At 39.1% G+C, this 12,353-nt stretch overlaps 1 protein-coding gene across 1 annotated transcript in view; it reads right to left on the bottom strand.

Annotated features, from left to right (window-relative positions):
* The window catches only part of cep89 (centrosomal protein 89), a 61,038-nt gene that overhangs the window by 13,124 nt on the left and 35,561 nt on the right, over positions 1 to 12,353 (bottom strand). The window lies entirely within an intron of this gene.

Consider the following 12,353-nt stretch of genomic DNA (forward strand, 5'->3'; position numbering starts at 1 on the left):
CACACACACACACACCTGCAGATTTTCTATGGAGAAGCTGGTGTTTATTTGTTTGGATAGTGTGTATTCTAGTGTGTGTGTGTCTGTATCCTGTAAATAATAGTTCTGTTCAGATTTATATTGAAGTTGTTGTATCAGCCGCAGTTGAGCTGCAGACAGTTCAGAACTACTGCAGATAGTGCAACACCCGCACCCACACACACTCATACAAGTGGAATACATGTCAATTGTTATGTGGACTGGTTTACCACCTGATAATGAAGACAATAGAGCAAAAGGAGGGCCAGTAAAGTAAAGAAACAATCAATGAAAGCAAACAAGGGGACAGGAGAGGCAGAGGAAAATAAAGATGCACAAAAGGGAACAGAGGGTAGATAGTGTGTGTTGCTGTTCTTGGCTCTGCAGTTGGAGAAGATTTAGTGATGAGAAAAACAAGGTCTGTATAATGACAGATAGGGTGTGCTTGCCTCCTACCTTTTATTTGTGTGTGCATAGGAGTTTATCACTCTTCTCTGTAAACAAGTTGGTTACTCTAAATAATCATGGATTATCAAGTAGCTGGCTTGTCTAGATTTGATTATGAGCCATTTTGTACAGGAGCATTTAGGCAAATGGCTTTGATACTGATCTATCTATAAGGCTGTACTTCTGAAGCTATCCTACCACTTCTTTTAGTAACTATGACACCAGATCAGAGGATTGGTGAGTTGTAATTATTCAAGCATGATGTGTTTGTACAAAGTACATTTTACCTAGACTGCTTTCTGTTGTACACAGAAAGCAACAGGAAGCAACCACAAAGCACTTGAGCAAAGCAATGTGGCTTCTCTTTATGCAGTCTCTTTCAGAAAAGCGCCAACAGACATCAAATGCTTTTTCCTTATCCAATCAATCACAATCAAGGGGACAGTGGGATACGTGTTTCTTTAGTCATTGCTTTTTAATGAGTAGAATGATAAGCAGGGGGGGTCACATGAAATATGGCACCATGCAGCTGAAATGATCAGTTTCTTATTAAAAACAAGGAGTGAAATGTGTGTTTCTCACCTGAACAACTGTACTCCTATTAGAGCTGTGTGTGAACTACCTGTTAAATGTTGAATTATATGAAGAACTTTAATACCTCCTCAAAGACTTTAAAGCAGTAACCTTTCACATTTTCTATGATTTGGTCTTTGGTTGTGGTTTTAAATATATGCACTTGCATGTGACAGTCTTGTCATTACTACACATGTTCCCCTTTCTATTTAATTTTACTGTATGAATGTTTGAGCCTCACTTTAGAAAGAGAGAGAGGCATCTTGATGAAAAACATGAAGAAAAAAATGTATTGCCAGGGCTAGCTTTGACAGCTAGGAGCATATCCAAATGAATTTTGAGCTCGGTGAAAAAGAACTTGATGGATAAGGAAGTGGGTAAAATGATTTTAATCTGCTTGAGTGCAAAAATATTGCTTAATGAGTGTCAATTAAGAAAAGATAATCAAAAGAATTTTTTAATAAGCCATTAATCAATTGACAAATGAGAACAATGCCTACACATATGTGCTTATATGAGCTGCTCCTGTGTGAGTTCATACTATAGTAACTAACAATACTAAACTATCAGACTGAATCAACCAATCAGGCTTTATTTGTATAGTACATTTACAAATACTCAACATGACATGATGATGTGAGGTCACGTGCGGTTGTGGTGGTGGCTCGACACATTCAATAACCAACAAACACATACAAACACCCAATCAATAATCAATCAATGAAACTCAATAAAAACACAAACTGAGGAAACGCTACCTCATCAATTTGCAGTGAGGAAACACTGGAGGAAGGATGAGGAAAAGGTAAAAATAAGAATAAGAAAAGGATATACCAAGTAATAAAACTGAGCCAAATGTGTAAATAGACCAGATAAAAAAGCGCTGAAACAAATAAAAAAACTTGAATAATAATACCAAATAAATGAAAAAACAATTAAAAGTCAGACTAAAAGGGTAGGTCTTGAGTTTGCTTTTAAAAATATCAATACTACAGTCAGATTTGTAACAAACAAACTAGTAGAAAATAAAAATGAAATGTTGTTTTTTGTATTAGTACCTGTAACCTGTGTGCGGACTGGTGCAAATAGTAGACAAATTTGCTTGGCTGTAAATTGAAGGGACTGTGTCAGCCAACACAATAAGACATTTTCAAGATGTGCAATTTGGGTCCAGTTAAATTTGACAGTTGCAGTCTTTCTATTTCCATACCCTATTGTTACCATTTCTTCCACATGGCTAGGAACTGGGGGATAGCACCTCTCTCACAACAAATTCACTTTATTTCCAGACCAACTAGTGTACAGAAATTAAATTCAAAAATATAATCCATATTGAAGGAAATCAGACAATCGTCCATAACACATCAAATCATCATCATAACTATCAAATACCCATTTTCATAATGGATGAATAACCTACTAAATAAGAGTTGACACCACTCCTTCGCTTTTAGTGGGATTAACCAGCACATTCATCATGTAGCTTTTCATCTGATCCCATTACTTCTCAAACATTTTTTTCCTAAAAACAATCCAACTGCTCCGAGCATTACACACTCGAATATACATGAACCAAGCAAACTGAAAATGCCTTTAAATGAATGAATGCTGTTCAAATATCTTACATAAGTAAGACACAGGAGCATACAGCAAGTCCTGAATCAGGCGTGAAATATATGTACAGGCCCTTCCCCTTACCATACAACTTACAACACTGTGATGACATACTGACGTCATCCTTTAAATCATATGTTATAGGCATAGGATGACGAAGATATAATACCTCACTGTCTTTTGAATGTATAGGATGTCACAGTTCCCAAAAAGCTCACAGACACTTTGCCTTACACATAGACCAAATATGTTATATGACTTAACCTGGATTGTTTTGGTTTTCTTTCCTAGAATTAGCTCTATATGCTTCTATTTATTCTGTTGCAATGATAGTTGCTCCCAGGGCAGTGCCATTCTTGGGTTTTCCCTGCTCTGCATAGTTTCATTATGTTTAGATTGTGGCAGTGAGACCGTCTCTTGTTTCACTGACTCTGGTATGTTCAACTTTTTTGTCCCCTAAAGCTTAGAGTGTCTTTCTTGTAGCACTCAAGCATTACTAGTTCATAGCAATGAATGCATTCAGTGCATCATCACTCAACTGACTTCTGTGTAGCTGTTAGGCTTACTAACTGCACATTATGCTTGACAGGCTGCTCTGTTTATACAAAGTTGTGTACAGAAGAGGCCACAAATAGCTGGCAGTGTTTCAGCAAGACAGACAATATGCAAACTGCGAGTTAAGCAGTCAGTCATAGTGTCGCAAGTAATGTGTCTGAATGATTAACTATCAGACCTGCCTTTTATTTACCTTACCAAACACTGCAGGCCGGTGCTTGTGCCTGTGTGTGTGCGTGTCCACGAGGGTAGCGGAGAGAGAGAGAGAGAGAATGTAAGAATGACTAACAATGCAATTGGGTAAACAGCTCAGGACAACACTGATGCAGCACAAAGAATCTAATTAGCACTGATGGAAAAATAATGTACATATAAGTATATCAGTATATGAATGAATACATATATGCAGCAAGTCTACACGTTTTACACAGGCTTCACCTTCTAAAGAGCTGTAAAGGAAATATAGGTTATTCCATTTAATCCTGCAGAAGTGACACACTCACCTCTCTTCTACCAGTGACCACTTCTCTGCAGGAGAAAGTCTAGGTGGTTATTAGGGCAACATATGTCATCAGCCACCTCCCTGCTACAGTCTGACGTCCTAAGAGGCTGGCAACAATGACAGGCAATTTTCCTTTGTTGTACTTCATGGCCAAAGACACGGGGCTTCTAAGATTAGCATGGTCATTACAAGTAAACGCTCCGACCCGGATTTAAGAAGTAGACCAAAACTTCACAGGGTAGTCCAAAACTATCAAAACAATCATTTATGTTTTTCAATTTACTCATGTATTATCTATTTGTTGTAGTGAAGCACCAGATAATATCTAGAGAGAGTCTACAGAAAATATTTTAAGTGCACAGAAAGAGAAGTTAAAGATGTTTCAATATAAAACATATTAAAAATGAGCACATGCCAGACACGTTCAAAATGCACTCAATAAAAAGGTTGAGAGCTCAGAACCAGCAGGGTGCCGACCTTGTCTTAGCAGGGTGTCTACAAGTTCCTGCTGACAAGTGGTTCCTAAAAAATCATCAGAAACCTTTCTGAACTTAGTCCCATCATTTATTGGGCACTTGCCCAGTTAAGAGTCTTAGCCTTGAATATTGCCCTAGGTTTCTCCCCAACTGACATGCTAATTCCCAGTTATGCTCACTAATGAATGGAAAGGTTATTTTCTGTTAGAGAACTATAATCTGGAAAAGCAAAATGTCTCCCAAGTCTGGCTTGAATCTCCATCAACCCCCTAGAGAGGCAGCAGGACGCCAGCATCAGCCCGGCTGAAGCGGTGACATTTAGCCCTCACAACAAGCAGAGCTGAGCAACGCCAAACCAATATATCTCCCCTCCTAGCTGTAGCCCAGAGGCTGGCTGACCTTCTCCACACAGTAACAAAAAGAAATTCAAAAAAATTTACAGCAGATTTATTTATACCACAATCCAGTGGGGGATTGGAGATGTATTAAATATGTTTTTCTTTTCTTTTTTAACACTACTCCAAACAAGTTTCACTAGGCATATTATACTTATGGTATTAATACACACCTGAAAGTTGCTCCATAAAAAAACATTGTTTTCTGCTGTTAACAAGTTCTGCTATAACAAGGTGTTTTTCAGCAGAGACTGAGACTTGATGTGATATCAGTCTCAGCCATGTTTCTGTAAATTCCAAACTAACATTGAATTATGTTTTTACTCTCTAAGGATAGGATGTCCTATTAAAAAGGAAGGTTTTGAAATCTTAAGACTCATATTTGTGAGTGCTCACTTTGAATGTGAGTGTTTTCCACAGCTTATGCTTTACTGTACACCTGAGCATTAACTTTCACAATATATAAATTTTTTTACACATACATTTAAGGTAGCTAACTCATGTTTAATGGATTTTTATGTGAATATAGGATAATGTATGTGGTGACTCAGAGCTGACTATACAGTAATAACTTGAGGCAACCTAGAGCCTACAGAGGGATGTTGTGGGAGAGTGTTGGATATGCAGTAAGTATTTTGAATTGTTTTTTGAGGTGTGTCTGTTGTTGAGGTATGCTTGTTTCTGTGAAGCAACAAACTGTAGCACTGTGCCCAAGACAAATTTCCCCTCGGGGACAATAAAGTTTATTCTATTCTATTCTATTCTATTCTATGTTGCAGTGAAGAGCAGTACACTCGAGTTTTCTGCTTGAAGTTGCTCTCAGGCTTCACTCCATTTATTTTCTAAAATGACCAGTCACCTGGTTCTTTTATTTGTCCACATAACTAACTATAAAGCCAACTGAAGTGGATCCTTTGGGTTCGACCACCTGTTCGAATCCAACCATGCATCAGCACTGCCACATGTCTTGCCTTATGCTGAAATACGATTTGTGCTGCAGCCAACTACTGGTACTGAATGCAGAGTAAATCTTGGGCTTGTGTTAAAGGCTACAATATGTACACCCTCCTCTTCCTTTATCTGCCAACCGGTCGTTACTCTAATTAACACCTCACAACCTCACTAACAACATCATACCCTTTTATCCAATTTCACAATAATTCACAAATCCAAATGTTTAAATTGCCTGCAGCAATAACTCAATTCTCTCAGCTATAAAGCATCGTCGCATGTGTAAACAGGTTGACCTTTCCTGCTGAAATTGGCTGTCTTGTGTCATTAGCAGAAGAAAACACAGTAGATGTAATAAAGCAGTTCCATAGGGCAGGCAAAATTCAACTACATAAGACCCTACTCTACACCTGATCTTACTGCATCTAATAAAAGTGGATACATTGGAGGGGAGCATGAGACAGAAGAAGGCAGCAGAGCAAGAGGAAGTAAAGTTGTGTGGCTGAAAGAGTAAGCAAGAAACTGTATGTTTTCTACTGTTTGTTTACTGGACAACTTCCAGTGGTAGATAATGCAACACTGTGGCTGTACTTGTCTTTCAGTGGCTAACCACTGAACAACAGAAAACTAAAATCCTCATTGTGGTCATCACCTAGTGGCCAACGGCAAAGTCCCGTGGGTATCTGGGCAGCAGTGTAAATATATATAACTTGGAAGCAGGGTGGGGTTAAAAAATAGCCTTTACTTCATGTTAGCTAACATTTCTGGGCTCAGTAAAGGTTAGAAATGATGACATTTCTCCGTCTAAGCCAGCGGTGTGGGGCATAAAACTCACCATCAAGGAGGATCTGATTCGCCACCTCTCAAGACTCCGCTGTCATGCCTTTCTAGTTAAAATATCGCTGACCTTTGCTGAGGAGTGAAGCTCTTGTGGAGCAGAGAGCCCACAAGTGTGTGGAGCATTATTTGAAGGTTGGGTAGCAATAGTAAATGATAACACTGTGGGGTTATCGTAAAGAAAGTAGTAAGATAAGTGAGTCTTAGTCTACTGGGTTTGAAAAATGTCAAGGAAAGAGGGTGTAGTGCCAACATTTCTGCCAGTAGCACCCAAACACAGACATCACACACACAAACATGCACCTCCCTTGGCTCCCTTGGTAGAGAAAAAGGAAGACAATGCACATTTTATTAGATCAACTCAGCTCTACTGCTCAGGTGTTTCAAAAATACCTGCAAATGTCAGTCAATGTCACAATTAGCACAGTTATCTATGGGTGGTCTACTGCAGTCAGGTTGGAGAATTAGCAAAAGCAAACTGCAAAACACGCATTTGGAGTCCTATTGTAAAAATCTTGTTGGATGGTAAAGCAACATAAATATAGCTAGCATGTTCATAATTTTTGCATGCTAATGGTTTGCCCGTGTTTGGCTGGAATATAACTAATGATATGTTAGTCTTTTGTACGATTGATGGTATTGAAGCATGTAGCTGAGTCTGATAGTTTGGTTCTGTGTTTACCCTCTTGGCTTTTTTCTTATTCAGTTGTTTATCACTTTTCTGACATATATTCATTTAGAGGTGAAGGTATAATAACAATGTGACTCTTTTTACACTTATCTAGAATTCATGCTGTGTATTTCTGCTGAGCAGAGCTGTTGGCAGTCTAATAGTGCTTACAGACAGCAGTTGGTTACTGCTATCTCTGCTGCCCAGATATGTTGTTCTACTTAAGTGTAACCGAGGCAAAGTAAAGAGGCTAGTGGGCCTCAAGGTTGGACGCCACCTGGGGTAAGAATCCCCAGGAAAACTAATTGAAGGTTGACACACAAACAGTGGTAACAAAACAATACAGACGTGTGGATTTTGACTCTGGATGGGCAATTTAATGGACACTACAATTTATTCATTGCAAAATGATAAAATGACAAACAGCCATTAACAAAAAGAACAAAATGTTTAAGCCAACTTTCCACAGACGGAGGAAGGAAAAGGAAAAGATCAAATCGGCCAGCCATAAAACAGCTTGAAATCCTTAGGAACCAGACAAATAGGGAGTTACTTGAGTGCTATCAGGATGCCCAGACACCACCACACACACATACCCATCTGTCACCTAAACACAAAAAAACCACACAATAGCGTCCGAGTTGAAAGGGCACCCATTTACCACATCACACCACCACATGCAGTGAAGGGGAGAGGGGTGCCAGTGGTACAGTACACCACCCTATTCATCTGGTAGGAACACTAGGAAAAAATGGGGGGAAAAAGGTAAGAGGGTTGAGGTCAGATCACGCAATAGGAAAACATTAACAAACCCCAGCAGCTGAAACCAACATTTCTATGGCCAAATCCACCCATTAGCTGGGTCAGTACGAATATTGTACAAATCCATGTACAAAATCAAGGCACAAGAACAGTGGCATACAGGCAACGTGCATATAGTACAAAGTTTACTAAATAACTTACAGTTTAGATTATTTACCTCAAAAAATTCTGTATACGGCAACACAGATCTGGCTCCATGGTCAGTGCTACCTCAAGCAACCGCAAGACTTTCAAAGCAACTGCAATACAATTTTAGCCAATGTAGAAAGTACACCCCACATTCTATGTCTGAGTCCTTACCGCAGTGGCCTTGGTTGAATTTCATCCTGTGGCCCCTTTACTCATATTGTCCCACCACTCCCTCCCCCCTCTTTGCTGCCTTTCGTCAGCTGTCACAGTCCACTAAAGACAAAAAACGCCTGAAAAAGAGCTGATATCAAATATGTTTAAAGTGTTAAAATCACCTAACACCATGTGTTATCTAGCATTAAGACACGCCACTAGCCATAACTTTGAAACAGATCATCCAGCTCACAGGGCCTGGGCAACAGGTTGCTTAAAGTGCCCGTACTGAAGGGATGAACTGATCAATAAAAGTCTTTTCATCAAAGATTTCATCAAGGTTAAAATAAGGTCAGCTTTAAAACATACCTTCCTGGAGACTGTTTCCAAGCCACACTGGACAACACAATGAGATCCTGAGCGCTAGTTGTATATATCAGCTCTTGATGAGACCATGACAGTCTCCAATGTGGAACTTCTATGGAGAGGGAAAGTGGAGATGGCGGCTGGTAGCCTACCCATCACGTGTTCTACATTTTGATTCTTAAGCAACAGGACACAACACTGCCATCATGCCATGTATAGTGTGGTTACTGTGGTATAAAACTGGAGAGCTGTTCACTCAATCACTAGCAGCAATTAGACATGGTTGTGCAGTATGAGACCAGCAGCCACACTCTCTTTGCCACTACCACCTACAGTGGCAGCGGGGCTACCATCATTTTTACACTGGAGAACATGGAGCCACTATCAATATTAACTCAATATCTGAAAGCACTTTAAGAGCTGGGGAAAAACTGGTGCTCCCACAGTAAACCTGAATGAACACACAGAAAACATCACCACACAACAGCTCAGTTAGGTTAGAATTCAGAACCTGCTCGCTCTAAAGCACCAGTCTGGTTTACAAAGGGCCACAGGTTGGATTCCAATCCATGGCTGCTACAGCAAGGACTCGGTACATGGAGTGCCGGCTCTACCACATTTGATTACTTCCTTTTCATATTATAATTTTACTGCCAATTACCTTGTGATTCGTTCAATCACATTTACACATCCTGTTCGCACTATAGCTTAAATGAACGTTATAGTAGCACCTTTGCCATTGTTGCCGCAGGTTCTGTTCTGTTAATGCTTTTTTTGCCTTTCACTCTTGTACATGTATGCATTAAATGGCAAGGAGCTTTTAGAACTGAGCCACATCCCTACTCAAGCAGTAATTGCTGCTTATGATGAAATACACTTTGACACATGTAGTCCTGAGAGAATATGGCTTGTGTCAGATGCATCATTTTAGTTCCACACGTGTCTTTGTCACAGCTAAAGATTGGAGGGAAAGTGCCTTAACATGAGTTTAAATGACAGCAGATCAAACGTTTCACACGTCAATGTGTAGAGTAGAGAGGCCAAAATTGATTATACAACTGTGTGTTTTCAAAAAATGTACAGATCCACCCGATGACGCACAAGTAGCCACTAGCAAACAAGGCTGAGAACTACTGAGCCCTGATCCTAATTACCCTAACCCTAACCTTATCTAATTGGAAAGCTCATAAGATCATGTATGACAGGTTTTGTCTTAGTGTTATTATTTTTCAAATCTTACCACAGAAAATGAACATAGTAAAGGCTGGAACAATGCTTCTTCATGCACTTAGGTGGACATGCACTGGGGTCATTCAGAGATATTTGTGTGGCTGTTTCTTTTATACTTGAATGTACAACTTGTGTAACGTCCAAGGTTTTTTCCTCCTGCCTTCTGACAGGAGTTGAATCAAGTAATCAGTTTTCCTGACACTGCACGACGCATTGTTGAGTTTTGGTGAGGTGTTGATGTTGGCTTCTCTGTGAGCCTCTGCAACCACCATTACCCATAACGTCTAATGGTAATGCTAATAGATAAACTGGCGAATCCAATGTTGTCAACTTGAACTTGATTTTCAGATCCCAAATCCCAGTTTAGCCCACTAAGATAGAGGTGTTCCAGTGGACAATGGATTATCAGAGCAATATGTTTTTTAAGGTTTCATCAAGGTTTTATTATTTTATCTTGTCATGGAGGAAATGTATCTATATGGATAAATGTACATGCAATTGTTGTAAACAAGGATGAAAGATTTGCCAACAGCAGCATGAACATAATCCTCTGGATCAATGGCATAATTCAGAGAAGCTTCCACAAGCAGATATTCTGACACCAAAGGTCAAAGTTATCATCAACAATCCACACTGAAAGGAGGAGGGGACAGGGGAGCCAAGGACATAAGGGATGGGTAAGATTAGTGTCCTATCCAAGTGTATGTATCGTGACATCACCCATTGGTTTTTGGAGTACCGTTATGAAGCCTTGAGTTTTGCATTATGGCTGTCACCAGGTAATTTTTTCAGAGCCAGGGGTGATGTACTGAGAGTTGAATAGACACTAAAATATGTTTCTAAAAAAACTTTACTGTACTGGACGGTCTCACTGAGAATGACTTGGTATGCATTAGGGCTTGGTTACCTTATAAGTGCCGTTTTATCTTTTACATTACTCTAAATCGGACCACAATTTACAAACTTTTATGCTGTATGGAGGACTTGAAACTAACGATTGAGACCATACACTCATTAGGAAACTGTTTACTGAACTAATAAAATAAAGTTAAAAGTTGGGTAATTTCTCCATAAGACTCTATACAATTGGACTATTGGAAAGAAGAGGTTTAAGACACTTGTTGGCTTTACTTCACAGACCCAGAAGCTCTGTCCACTAATTACATACTTTATTACATACAGACAGACATAGGACAGTTTAGGAACAGTGAGATACATTAGAAGCTTTTTTGTAAGGTATGTGTTGTGAGATAAGTAAGTCTGTCAGACAAAATGTTGTATGATTTGGATCCTCCACTGATAACCACATATAGAGTTTAAAACACACATGCACTTCATATAATTGAGCGTGTGTTTAAGATTAAATGTATTGTTGTAATGGCAAATTATTTACAAATGAAAGGAAAAAAATGTTCCCCCCAAAATAATATATACCTGTAAGCGGTGTCTCATAAAGTCAGATTGTAAATCTAAACCCAGCAAGTTACCAAGCACTACTTACCTGCTAAAAGCAAAGTAAATGGTTTTTTGTAGAAGAGAAGATAAATTTACTATTATCCCCATATCATATGCTATAAAAGCAGGTAAACATAGCGTTTGATCTAATTGGTCTTGCCAAGATCTATGCAGAATATTGACTGTTGTGTAATTCTGGCTGTAAAGGTATAGATCAAACAGAGCGTCTGGAGCTCAGTGTTGTACAGGCTGTTCTGTAGCTGTGATAACACAGACTTTTTCTTGGTGATCAAAGTATTCTCCATTATGCGACAAAACTTGTTGATCAAAGCCTTTTCTTCTTTAAAAAAACACTGATGTGACTGGTAGTGGTTTGTAGAATAATTACAAGTGATACATATTGATTTTCCCTTGGCTCTCCTCTGATTCGACCTCCTATGAGAGCCCAGGGTCAGCAACAAAACAGCATGAATATAGCTGGTAGGGACTCAGGAGCAGAGGCACCTGCTGTTCTGACTAAAAAGTCCTTCAAATTGACCGTCAAAATACGTTGTTTGTAACTGTGCTTTAAAACAACATATTTTCTCATCTGACACCCCTATCGTCATCATTTCTCAGCACCTTCTGAAACCATTACAAATCCATTTTATCATGTGACAAACCATGATTAAAATTAGGTTAGGTTTAGGGTTAAATTTGGGTTAAAAAAGGACGTTTTAGGACACTTGGTAAAGCAACTGATGCTGTTGTTGTTCTTGTGTAGATCTTGTCACATCTCGTTCTAACTGCACGTGTGAAATTAAAATCTGAATTAATTAGAAAACAGACAGTTATGTACTATAGTAATATCACAATGGCAGATGTTCAAATGGGCTGTCAATGACAAAACAGATGAATTCCATGGTAGTTGCACTGCAATGCACACTTCTTATTATTATTTTTTTAGCTGCACAGACACTGTAATACCCCTTTTAGGCTTTTCATTTTAATGAACTGAATTCCAAAACCATCTGAGGGTGGTAGGACAGGTATTCTTAGTTTAAATTAAGTCTTGTCTAAATGATGTAAAATTATGCACAGCATGACCTTGGCTAACTGTGTGGCAGTGTATGAGGGCCCATGATGGATGTTTATGAGGTTAGACAGCAAGTATTTCTTGG

This window comes from Morone saxatilis, unplaced genomic scaffold (genome assembly GCF_004916995.1).
Source record: "Morone saxatilis isolate NCDOM2014 unplaced genomic scaffold, NCSU_SB_2.0 Contig11, whole genome shotgun sequence".
NCBI classification, from domain to species: Eukaryota; Metazoa; Chordata; class Actinopteri; family Moronidae; genus Morone; species Morone saxatilis.